The 12,868-nt window shown below is 44.8% G+C and overlaps 1 protein-coding gene across 4 annotated transcripts in view; it reads right to left on the reverse strand.

The window, feature by feature from the left end:
- Positions 1 to 12,851, reverse strand: part of LOC147108704 (dnaJ homolog subfamily C member 5) — a 51,020-nt gene extending 38,169 nt beyond the window's left edge. The window contains exon 1 of one of the 4 annotated variants that reach the window (XM_086005447.1): positions 12,772 to 12,851. The gene's annotated coding sequence lies outside the window, so the exon portion shown is untranslated. Of the gene's footprint in view, positions 1 to 12,228; positions 12,561 to 12,673 lie in introns of those variants that run through there. The other 3 variants (XM_086005445.1, XM_086005444.1, XM_086005446.1) reach the window with 3 other exon arrangements.
- Between the last annotated feature and the right edge of the window lie 17 nt (positions 12,852 to 12,868).

Here is a 12,868-nt window from a genome sequence, read left to right on the forward strand (position 1 = left end):
TGGCGGTTGCAGAAACACCAGTCTATCCTCCTGACCATCAAATCCTCTAGGACTACTGCATTTCTATGCTTCGCTGTCCTGCCACCCCCCCTTACCTCACGCAGTCATTTGCCCTAGTGTGCCGTGGATGTACTCTAGTCTGCACTCCCCCAAGGTGCAGTCACCTTCACTGGTATTCAGCGCTGAAAACCGGTTTGAGAGTGGCACACTTCGAGGATTTCTGCACTGCCTGCCTCTTGCTGGATAGTCACCCACTTACTATCCTCCTGAACTCTCTCTAGCTGCAGGGTGATCACCTCCTGCTACATGTGCTACAGGAAATTCTCAGGCTCCCACATGCCCTGCAGTGACTCCAGCTGCTCAAGTTCAGAAACCGAGTTCCAGTTCGAGCAACTGGAGGCAGTTCCTGCACACATAAGGTGGCTATCCAGGACACATGAAGCATCCTGAAGTTCTCTCATGGCGCAGGATGTGCAGGCAACAGGTCTCAGTTGTCCCATCATTTAGCTTAAATAAAATCCCTTTATATCTAATTACTCTGCTTATTTATACATTTACTGTTGCCTTTTGGGTCAAAGCACTTAGCACCTCCTCCGCACTGAATTCCCAATGCCACTCTATAACAAGCCACTCCATTTAGCAGATACTCCCAGCTCTGTGCACAGATCATATGTAGCATTTACCCAAATGAAGGTGGGCAATGTGAAGACAGACAGTAGGTAAATGAGAGCAGTGCAGGTTAACTAGCCTCTAACCTTCTTGTCCAAGTGCTTTAATGCTCCTGTCGCCAAAACTCCCAACAGTTCAGATAAAATTAGGAATCTGCCATTTGGGAATGACAGATGTTAATATATGCATCAAAAATAACTATGCTTCAACACACAGGTAATGCATCATATGCTTGCCCCAATTTCATCTCTTCAAATCCTGACAACAAAATGATATATCTGCTTACCCTCCCCCACAAGAGAGAGACCAGGTGACATTTACCTTTCCCAAATTCTACAAAAGACTTTTATTGTTACAGAACAACATTTTAGCTTATTCATTTCCATACATTTGAAATTAATGAGGGAACAAAGCTCTGCAGGCTTCCTATGTTGGACACAGTACAGATTGGTTTGGTCAACAAGACATCCTAGTAAAAAATCAGTTTTTAATTCAACTAACTAGTAATTGAAGATTAAACTGTTCATGGTTCCTTCACTCTCCCCAATGGCACTTTTTGAACAGGTTAAGAACTAGATCCAATAGTTTCAAAAATGTTAGTGTTTCAATACTCAATTTGTATTATAAATACTTCCCACTTAATAGAGCGTATCCATTGACTGAGAATCTTTTATGGTTTGAAAAGTATATTCCTAAAATTTTCTATAGGATCTTAAAGTACTGTGTAAAAACTGGCAGAATTGTAATTTTTTCCCTCCAGATGCCAATTAATCAATGTAAACTGGGTTGCCAGACCCTTTAGAAGCCAGTAAACTAATGTACATCACAATGTCAGAAATGTGCGAGAGATTGTTTTTACATAATTGATTTTGTACATTTAAATTTCAGGAAAGCTCTCCATTCCTGATGGAAGCTATTACAACATATTTTGTCACTAAAAGTGTTTGAAGTTGGGGTTGGGCGGAAATGTGAAGAAAAAAACGAAAGAGTGAAATTATGCTGAAGGAAACAGAGTCCTTCCACATTAGCAGGCACCATCTGTTTGATCATGGCAGCTTCACAGCACAGAATATTCCAACAACAGCTTTTACCAACCGGCCCTTGAAACAACGAACTGTAGCAAACAGCCAACATCTTTAATAGGTGTTTGAAAACAACCCTTCCATAGCCAATTGTGGAAAAATTCAGTATCGACCATTTTGGGGCACTAACATCAGCCTGCTGCAAACTTTAGCGCCGGCTACCTCAAAATTCGGCTTTAGTGCCCCGGAGGTGGTTGACACGCTAAATCAAGCGCTACACACCTCTTAGGGCGCTAATGTCGTGGAGTGGGGAACTACCTCAGAGCGCTAAACAAGCTCAGACGCTGTCAATTACCAAATACTCAAGACAGACTGGTGCCTTCCAGTTCTTAAAGGGGAGGTTCAATTATGCTGCACAGTCTCACCCTATATCATTGCTGCTTGTGACATGGGCCTGCAAGGAGGTGGAATTCTTCAACCAGGAATCTCATGGCTGTTGAGGCCCAGGGAGAGAGCTCGCAGGTTCAGCGACCAGACACTGGAGGCTCTGGTTGCGGTTGTGGAATGCAGACGGGCAGTGCCGCTTCCAGACACTGGCAGGAGACAATTGCCCCAGGAGTTCACAAGGATGTGGAGGGAGGTGGCCCAGTACATCGCGGCCAGAAGTGTGGTCAAAGGACTCACATCCAGTGCCGCAAGAAGTTCAACGACCTCACTGTGGTCCCGGTGAGTACATGCTTGAAAAACATCTACATCCTACCATCTCAACCTGACTGTGCACAGACGGTATAAACCACCAAATCCCCAACACTCACCCACTAACTATGCCCATCTACTAAATATCTCATCTCACACCTTGCAGACATTAACAGCTATTCAACTATGGTAGGCACATGTGCCAAACATATGGCTGCACACTCACTCACAGTCCTTTTTCTTGCAGGCCAAGCTTGCTCATAACAGGAGGGAGCAGCTACGCACGGGAGGTGGCCAGGCGGAGCTGCGCCCCCTTACACGGCTGGAGGAGCGAGTGTGGAGCATCATCACGAGCCATGTCATGGGCGCTGGGGCAGTCGGAGAGGTCGACCCCCTTGGGGGCAGCAAAGGTATGTTAATCAACTCTCCATCTTCTCTCATACCACTTCCCCCTCAACATGAGCCCTTCCTACTTTCCATCTAAGTATACTGTCTCCGTTCCTTGCTCCCTTCCTGCCCCCCTCCCCTCATGTTAAACCCACTTGCGCCTTACTGCTTTCAGATAATCAGCCACCATCTGAACAGCCTGACCCTCAGCCTCCCAGTGGCAGCGATGCAGGAGAAGGAGGAGGAACACCAAGCTGGAGCCCCACTGCCTGCGTCTCCTGAGGGACACACATCGGATAATGGGGCCACGCGATCGCTGGAGGGGAGCAGAGGAAAGCGCTCTGATGTGGGCGATGCTCCGGGACCCAGCCGGCTGCAGCAACGCCGTGGGGAAAGGGAAGCTCGGAGGCCATCTCCTGGGAGGGAGAGTGCACGCACGAGTTCTGCTGCACAGGACTCGGATGAGGATGTCGAGGTGAGGACCACACAGGTGATGAGCATGCATACTGAGCTCATGGGTGCAATGGCAAGGGTGCCCGAGAGCATGGGTGCACTGGCTAGGTGCGTGGAGGAGCACTACGGTCATCTGTGCGCAAACCTTTGAGCCCATCCATGGCACTTTGCGGAGGATGGTTAACTTGTAGGGAGTCCGTGGGGACCCAGACCGCATGCCATGGGTGAGGTGGCAGCATCTATTGCAGCACAGGCGGAGAACGCAACGGCTTAGTGCTGTAATGGAGTCAGTGGTTGGTGCCATCCAATCTCAGGCTGCTCTCGTGCAGTCTCAGATTGATGCTATGCAAGCAGTGACGCTGCCATCGTAGCCGAGTCACCCACTGTCCACCAAGAATCTCTCGGTGCCGCAGCAGGCCAGCAATCTGCGCTTGAGCAGATTGTTCCAGATGCAGAGGTTCTGCCCCGGGGGAGTGGCAGTGTGTTGGTTGAGCAGGAAGGTGCTGTCCTCTCAGGATGACAGCATTCCTGCTCCCACCAGTGCCACTCCGCCATTGCACTAGCCGCAGCCTGTAACCCAGCCAGCCTAGACTGTTGTCGCCCATGCAGAGTTGGTGCTGTCTGCAGCCAGGCCCTCCAGGCCCAGAGGCGGTGCGTCCTGCAAGGCCATCTGCAGTCTCTGGCTCCCAGACTCAGCAGCCTTCCACCAGCCTTGCTGCAGCCACATTACGAAGGAGCAGGGTTGGGAGGGGGAAACGGCAAAGGGGAGGGAGATCATTGAGGAAGGCCCAGTAAATAAAATTTTAATAGCAAATGGTGGGAGTGTATGTACCAAAGTTGATGTGTTTGTAAATATATTGTTCAGCTCGGTAAGAAGTATTTCTGTTTGCCAAGAACCAGTTCTGTTCGTTCATAAATTGTTGTGTTTGTTTATTATTGGCGGTGTTTAATAAGACCAAGTTGTGCAGAATACTCTTATTTCGACGTTACAAATTTCATCGTCATGTTTCTCATTGGAACTTTGGCTGGCCATAGGGGCTGCGAGCTTGCTGCAATGATGTGGTTGTTCAGCCCAAATGCCAACTGCTATCGCATTTATTGGAAGCGCCATGTAATGAGGCATTCACGAACAGCCCGTGCAAAACCAATATGGAATGGTTCCCTCCTACATTGGTGCTGCTCCTCATCCTCCGGTGGACCTGCAATCCCTGGTGGCAATGGCTGGGCCCTCAGAATGGCCAGGTTGTGCAGCATGCAGACTCAATCAGGGGAGTACTGCAGGGCTCCTCCAGAATGGTCAAGACAACAAAACCGTTGCTTTAGTCTGTTCGATCAGGCTCCTGGTGGTGCTATTGCTCTCATTGTATGCGTGCTCAGCAGGAGTGTTGGGGTTAGAGGGGTGTCATCAGCCAGGCAGCGAGTGGATAACCCTTGTCCCCAAGGAGCCAGCCACGAGTTTGCTGGGACACCAGTCTGGTGCAGGATGAATGCATCGTGGCTGCTGCCAGGATAGCAGGCATTGATGGCGAGGATGCACTCTCTGTGGTCACACACCAACTGCAGGAGAGTGGTAGACTTTGCAGTTGCAGAACACCTCTGCATTGTGATGAGTAGCCCGCAATGCCATGTGGGTGCAGTCAATGGCGCCCTGAATCATGGGGAAGCCCACTATCCTTGCAAAGCCACATGAACGTCCATACGGTTTGTCTCTAGTCATGAGGAATGAGATGTACACCTTTCCCTTTCTGTACAGAGCATCTGTCACCTCCCAGATGCAGCAATAGACAGCAAACTGTGAAATGTTTGCAATATCCCGTTGAAGCCTGGAAGGAGCCGCTGGCGTAGAAATTGAGAGCGACTGTGACCTTCACTGCCACCAAGAGACTTGTCCTGGTCCTGAGCGGAGGCTGGAGCTCTGGCTGCAGGAGGTGGCAGAGCGCTGTGACCACCTCCTTGCTGAAGCTGCGCCTTGTAATACATTCATCTGTCAGAGGAGCAGTGTATGAGAATTGCTCCCAGCATACCCCGGGAGGGTAAGGTCTCCTGTGGAAAGCCCTGTTGGCTCTCCTCTATCTGGCTACGTTTTCCAATCTTTCTCTCCGTCTCCGCTGCCTCCGATGGTGTAGCTGGAGGGCGAGACCCCGTGCCAGTACAGCCCCCATTAACTGTTGTAAATGCTGCAGTATCAAAAGTAAGAAAAATGGAACCTGATAATTGTGTCATGAGCAAAACTCCTTCAAGTAGCAAACCTTCAAATGGGTCCAAACACCTTTCTGGTTCTGTCAATGTGCGAAGGTAACACTGATTGCCGACAGGAAAAAAAACAGGAAGTGCACGCTTTTAAATAGCACTCCCCCAGCTCTCAGCCGACTGCAAACCGTACTCCGCTACCTGTCGTTCCTAGCGGCAGGCGCTGAGGCAGGGGGCGAGAATCAATTTCCAGTCCGGGGCGATGCGCGCTTGGATGATGTCACAATCTCCGGGCGCAGGAGATCGTGGCTGTAGCGTTTAGCACCACCGCAACCGGCAGTTGAATTCCGCGGGTAATAAGTAGTTAGCGCCTCGGGGGGGGGGGGGGGTGGGTGGAGGTAATGGGATGCTAACGGGAGGCCCTAACCAACCGAATTCCCCACCCCCCCCATACATTTTAACCAACCCAGGATTAATATAATTACATTGACAATTTGGACAACAGAAATGGTTGCCTAGGTAATATATTTAGAGCAAGTTGCCATTTCACAGATTGCTGCATCTGGTATTTTGTACTTTCTGCAGCACATCAGCTCGACTCACCTGGAAGCACTCTTGCCTCCAAGTCAAAGTTTTGAGTTTACGGTGATGGAGGATGATGGTGTGGTTAAATATGTCAAACACCATGGAGATGTCAAGAAGGGATAATGTAGTCATAGGGGATAGCATTCATGACTTTGGCCAGGATGGTGTCAATGTTGTGAGCAGGGCAGAAGCTGAACTGAAGGAATTTGATTAATGAGTTTTGGGAGAGATAGGTAAAAACTTGGGACACATTCATGAGAGGAAAGGTTAGAGGTGGGGTGGTGGCTGGCGTAGGTAGGATGTATCCAAAGGTGGATTTTTTGGAGAGAGGGTTATGACAGCTGTTTTGAAAGAGAGGGACATTAGCTGAGCAAAAGGAACAATTATGCCAAGTGTGGGAGCCAAGAGTAGAGTTGGTAGAGAATTGAGAGAATGAGAGGCAGGTCTCATGAAAGAGATGAGCTTAGAGAGAACAGGGTGTTAGAAGATACAAGAGAAACTCCAATGTAACAGGGATCAGGTTGGTGGGGGGGGAAAGAGGGCAGGCGGAAGTAGCTGCACAGGCAGTTACACAATCTTGATTTTTTTAAAAAAATAAATAACCCATGAGCTCTTACTTGGTTTTGAAAGCTCGGGCAAAGGCCCTTGGGAAAGGGGATTTGAGAAGGTGGATCATCATGGAGAAAAGAATTTCCCCTCCAGAATCATCCTCGATCAACTCAAGCAGTCAGAGTTGATCGAGGAGAGCGCGACATACTGGTGCTTAATGCGATCAAGGTAGATCATGCGCCAGCTTTGTTCGAGTTTGTGGGCCTCAGATGGAAGTGAGCAAAGATTAGTACAGTTCATGGGAGTGGGAGATGGTGAGTGACTGATGGGAATGAGGGTAGCGAAGGCAAAAGGTGAAGGAACAGTAGAGCAGGTCAGTAGCAGCAGTGGCACCTTGGCAGGCAAGAGCTAGAGTAGAGGGAGTTGTGAGCTTGAAAGTGATTTAGTGAAGAAACTGGGGAAAGTGTGTTTTTTTTCCCCTGGGGCAGATGCTGTGGGTAGTGGTGCTGGGAGAAAGCAGAAATACAAGTGTGGATATGGGTGAGGGGAGATGGTCAGAGGCCAGTTTATTTTCAATTCCTGGTTAGGTAGCTGTAATCTCAGTTAATGCGATTCAACCATACTGCAGTTCTATACCCACCACATCCGGCAATTACATGTCACATTGAAAGGATCATATTCACATACGGTCAGCAAGAAATCAAACTATTAGAACAGTGACTTGAATTATGAAAACACTCAATGAGTCTAATTTGTAATAATGTAGCTATTTCCAGACTATCTTAGTACCTCCTTAATACAAACAAAAGCACGGGGGGGGGGAAGTTACCAATACAGGATCCTTGTATAGATTATTATCCCACAGATGTAATTTCTGGCAAATAAAACAACCATTTTGAACAAATTGTAATACCATAACCAGACAATACTTTCTTCATGAAAATGTCCTAATCATTTTATTTTATTTTAGTGCTCAGAATGAGGGGTGTTAATGCTGGACAACAGAGCACTTTCTATTTCAGGCACCCACTATCAACATTAAATGCAGAGTAAAGCTTTCTCTATTCAGCAACACTGTGCCTTAGCTTGAAATTCAGAAGAGCAGCCCATACGGCTTTGGTGCAACAGTTTTTCCTTTTTCCACATCAGACATCACGTGGCTTCCTACATTACAGCAGTAACTACACTTCAAATATACTTGGCTGTAAAGCGCTTTGGGATGTCCCACAGTTGTGAAAAGCACTATTTAAATGCAAGTTTTTTCTTTTTTAAACTGAATAGGAATTAGTACCAAATGAGGGGAAGTTTTGTACTGTCTATTGGGAATATGACCGAGACTTACCAAGGGGCCTATAAAAACATTAATCTTCTTGTGCTATATGCAGGTTTGTTTCTTCTATAAATGGAATGAAAAAAAAACACATTTGCTTTAAACAGTTGAAGAATTGAGTGTTTTTCATGCAACTGCATGACTCAGCCATATTAGTCACCAAATGTTAAAGTTACCATGGATGAAATGAATGAGCTCCTCATGTCTCAATATTCAATCACCTTAACCTCTACAGGACTCCTTTGCTGCTTTCAAATTAAAGATTTTTAAATAGTCAGCAAAAATAATTCTGTAAAATTCCTGATGCAGCTGAATAGTAAAAGCGTATCAGGCAAAGTAGGTTGCCGTGTTTCGACACTGACCTTTCACCTCTGGGACCAGGTCTCAAATCCAGTACAGTCCCACAAACCTTCATGCGATGAATCACCAATTAAATAATTTATGGTGGTGTTGGTTTAGGGAATACTTGGCCAGGACACTGGAGAACACGCTGCTCATTTTCAAAAAGTACTAAGATACTTGGTTCATTTGTTTCCCCTTATGTTTCTGTGAAGTGCCTTGGGATGATCTACGCTAAAGGTGCCACATCAATTAAAATTGGTGTTGGTTGAGGAAATTTAGCCAGGAGACTGGGAAAACTTCCTGCACACAGGGCTCGGTTTAACATCTCATGACAATTCCAAACTCCCTCAGTATTGCACTGAATTGTCAGCAGAGTTTATGTGCTCAAGTCCTGTCATGGGATTTGAACTTTGTCTCAGGCAAGAATGATACCACTGATCCAAGATGTGCACAAAATCATACAAAAAAAAAAAGTCCAAAACATTGAGAAACACCAGAGGCCAAGAAATGATAAGCATTATGTTCTTAAACTTCAAGGTACGTTTCTTCCCAGCAAATGCTTAGTTTTCTTACACATTTTGAAAACAAGTACTATTTCAAGGCACAAATTAAGGCTGCGGAGCAACTTGACCACAGGACCAATTGCCAATAGAGGTTACTGGCCTACTGATATAACAGATACTAAATTATATACTTACTGTAATGTGTCTTTGAAGCCAACAACAAAAATCCTGCATAAGATGCTTCTCGTGGGTTGAAGATATAGTGCAGTCAGTACATATTTAGAATGCTTTCACCTGTTAACTGGGTCAGTCACATTTTCACCATCTATTGCTCACTTAATTTTTTTTTAAATTACATACAACAGCTATAAGTTGCATTCTTTTCAATTCTAATGTTAAATACAATGCCACAGAACTGAAGAAATAAGTAGAACACAATCATTTACAGTATTCTCTGAACAAAGAAAAAGCTGGACTCATGACAGATTTACTATTTTGCTATATTATTACTCACGTTGTCCTCAAACTGTTAAAGGTTTTTCACAACACATTGTCCAATTATTTACTCAGCAATTGCAGGCCAACTTCACAAATCAACAATTATTTAGCAGCAACATTCAAGGGAACTAGAATTCAAGTTAATTACTGGATTGAAAAATAATGACAAACATAGAGCTTGAAGATAAATCTTTCAAAAATTGAGTATCAACAATCCTAATAAATGTATATAGTCCCTAGATAGACTTTAGGAATTAAGTATAAAAAATGTTTTTTGTAAAGGGGAAAACATTAGGAAACATTTGTACCCTAATCAACAATATTGCATCCATCTTCAAAAAAGAGGATGCTGCCAATCTAACAGTAAAAGGAGAAAGGGGTAGAGAAATTGGATTGGATAGGGAAAAAAAAAATGGGGTGGTACTGTACTTTAAAAGTTGGCAGCGCTCAAAGTAGCTAAGTTACCCGGTCTGCAGGGGATGCATCCTAGGTTGCCGAAGGAAGTAAGGGTGGAAATAGCAGGTGCTCTGGTTACAATCTTTCAATCCTCCTTGGATATGGGAATGATGCCAGAGTGGAGGGTTGCAATGTTACAACCCTGTTCAAAAAAGAACACGGATAACCCCAGTAACTATAGACCAGTCAGCATAACATCAGAGATGGGGAAACTTCGAGACCGCATAATCAGAGACAAAATTAATTGTCACTTGAAGAACATGGGATAATAAAATAACAGCCAACACCGATTTGTTAAAGGAAAATCATGTCTGACAAACTCGATTGAGTTCTTCAATGAAATAACAAACAGGGTTATGAAGGTAGTGCAGTTGATGTGTATACGGACTTTCAAAAGGCTTTCGATAAAATGCCACATAATAGACTTGTTAGCAAAATCGAACCCATGGGATTAAAGGGACAGTGGCATCATGGATAGGTAATTGGCCAAGAGACAGAAAGCAAAGACTAGTGGTGAACAGTTGCTTATCAGACAAGAGCATAGCACAGTGGTTTTCCCCAGGGGCCGGTATTAGGGGCAAAGCTCTTTTTGGTATACATTAATGACCTGGACTCGGGTATACAGGGCATAATTTTAAAGTTCAGAGAGGACACAAAACTTGGAAATGTACTAAACAGTGTGGATGATAGTAACATACTTCAAGAGGTCATAGACAGACTGGTGAAATGGGCAGACACATGGCAGATGAAATTTAATCCAGAAGTGTGAAGTGAAGCATTCTGGATGAAAGAATGAGGGGAAATATTTTTTAAAATGGTGCAATTTTAAAGGATGTGTAGGAACAGAGAGACCCGAGGTTTCACATACACAAATCTTTAAAAAAGGTGGCAGGACAAGATGATAAGGCTGTTTAAAAAAACAATGGGATCCTGGGCTTTATAAATAGAGGCATAGAGTACAAAAGCAAGGAAGTTATGCTAAACCTCTATTAAAAAAATAAAATAAAAAATCACTTCCGGCCTCAGCTGGAGTATCGTGTCCAATTCTGGGCACCACACTTCAGGAAGCACGACAAGGCCTTGGAGAGGGTGCAGAGGAAGTTTACTGGAATGGTAGCAGGGGTGAAATACTTGTTATGTGGAGAGACTAGAGAAGCTGGGATTATTCTCCTTAAGCGCAGAGAAGGTGTAGAGGAGATTTAATGGGATTACATAGGATATACGGCACAGAAACAGGCCATTCGGCCCAACCAGTCCATACCAGCGTTTATGCTCCACTCGAATAGAAATGTTCAAAATTATGAAGGGTTTTGATTGAGTAAATAAAGAGAAACTACTTCCACTGGCAAGAGGGTCAGTAACTAGAGGACACAGATTTAAGATAATTAGCAAAGGAACCAGGGAGGGGAGGGGGGGGGGGGGGGGGGGCAGGGAAAGAGGGAAGAGGAGGATTTTTTTTTTTTTTTAAATAAACACAGCGAGTTATGATGATCTTGAATGTACTACGTGAAAGGGTGGTGGAAGCAGATTCAATAGTAATTTTCAAAAGGGTATTGGATATATACTCGAAGGGGAAATTTTGCAGGGCTATGGCAAAACAGCAGGGGAGTCTGACTAATTGTATAGCTCTTTCAAAGAGCCGACACAAGCAGGATGGATCGAACAGCCTTCTGTGCTGTGATATTCTATAAGAATTGGAGCTAGATTCCAAGTTTGCTGCATATTAATCCTGAAAAGTAGTAAAAATGCAATATAAATTCTTCACTATAGATATCACTTGCGATCAGTACCACACCAATAATACAATTCATAAAACTGAAAAATCTACTCACTTTGCATGGTTATTAATAATCTTTGGCATTTCTGTATCAACTTCAAGTTTAGAATAAGCTTAGTCACTACAAAGTAACAAATCTGGTACCTGTTGCTTAAACTCAATAGCAGAATTTTATATAATTGAAATATAATTAAAATAGCTGCCAAACTAGACCGAAAATTCATTAAACATTGCAGCAGCATGGACTTCTTTATATACACATACCTTTTTCTCCTATACTTTTTGTGTAATTGAACAATTTATAAAATTTCTAATGCCTTATTTAAAAATAGCCAGCCATTTTCTCGTGTCATTGTATGAAGAGCAGGGCATGCATATTCTGCTGCTATCCCAAATATATGTTTCATTCACTGGAATCTGCGCTAGTTACTGAAATGACAGCAAAAGTTGAAAGATATTTTTAAAAAGGATCCTTGCATGTGATAAATAATATCCGAAAAACGTGAGCTTTTACGGAGCACCGTACTGCATTTTATAAAGTAATAAATGTTAAATGAAATATGCCTTACGATTAACAACCCAACCAACCCCTCCCCCCGAAATAGGGATTACTCAGCTCTCCGATGTTCACCATTTGCAGAAATCCGGGGTACCCGATCTCATCTGATCTCTGACGCATTTTTGTTCAGAAAAGATATTTGAAAGTCGTTCTCGATAAATGAAATAATCATAGCACGAAGGGATTTGTCATTGGCAACTGCCGACACTAACCTAATTATCCCCGACACGGTTTTTGAAGCTTGTATATTCTCTCTCGATCTCGAGACGCGCGTGTGTGCAAGAAAAACCCTGCAATGCTGCTGTTGCGTTTGATCCAAACCCTGGAGCTTCCCATTCAAAAGCGTACGGCTGTCGATCGGTGATCCCTTCCCACCAGAATCACCTCAATGCTAGCCCACGGTATCCAGGTTTTAATTAAAAAAGAGACGTGACAAAATGGGTGGGGAAAAAAAGAGTCTAGCCGAATTAAATCCTCTCCAAAGCCACTGAGCGGCACAGATTTATAGCGCTGTCTGCGGCAGCGGATCAGACCTAACGCCATCATGCATCGCTTAGACCGCGCACTAAATACCGGGGACAAAGGCAAGGCGGCGGCGCGAGGGCGAATACAACACGCCCGGCTGCTGACACTGCGCTTCGTAGTCATTTCTTTTACCTTTTATACATATATTTTTTTTCTCCCTGCGGTGAGTCGGTGTTCGTCAACCTCTAACAACATGAACCATATCACAGAGATTTCCGTCAGCGCTTCACCTTTCGCACAGCGTCAGCACCTCTTCACTTCCTCTCTCCTCCCCCTCAGCCCGCCCCTCGTGCCCCGGCTTCCATTTGCCGTTGGGAAGAGCGAAAG

The sequence above is a fragment of the Somniosus microcephalus genome, chromosome 13 (genome assembly GCF_052327205.1).
Source record: "Somniosus microcephalus isolate GS21.2 chromosome 13, FLI_Smic_1.0, whole genome shotgun sequence".
Lineage (NCBI taxonomy): Eukaryota > Metazoa > Chordata > Chondrichthyes > Squaliformes > Somniosidae > Somniosus > Somniosus microcephalus.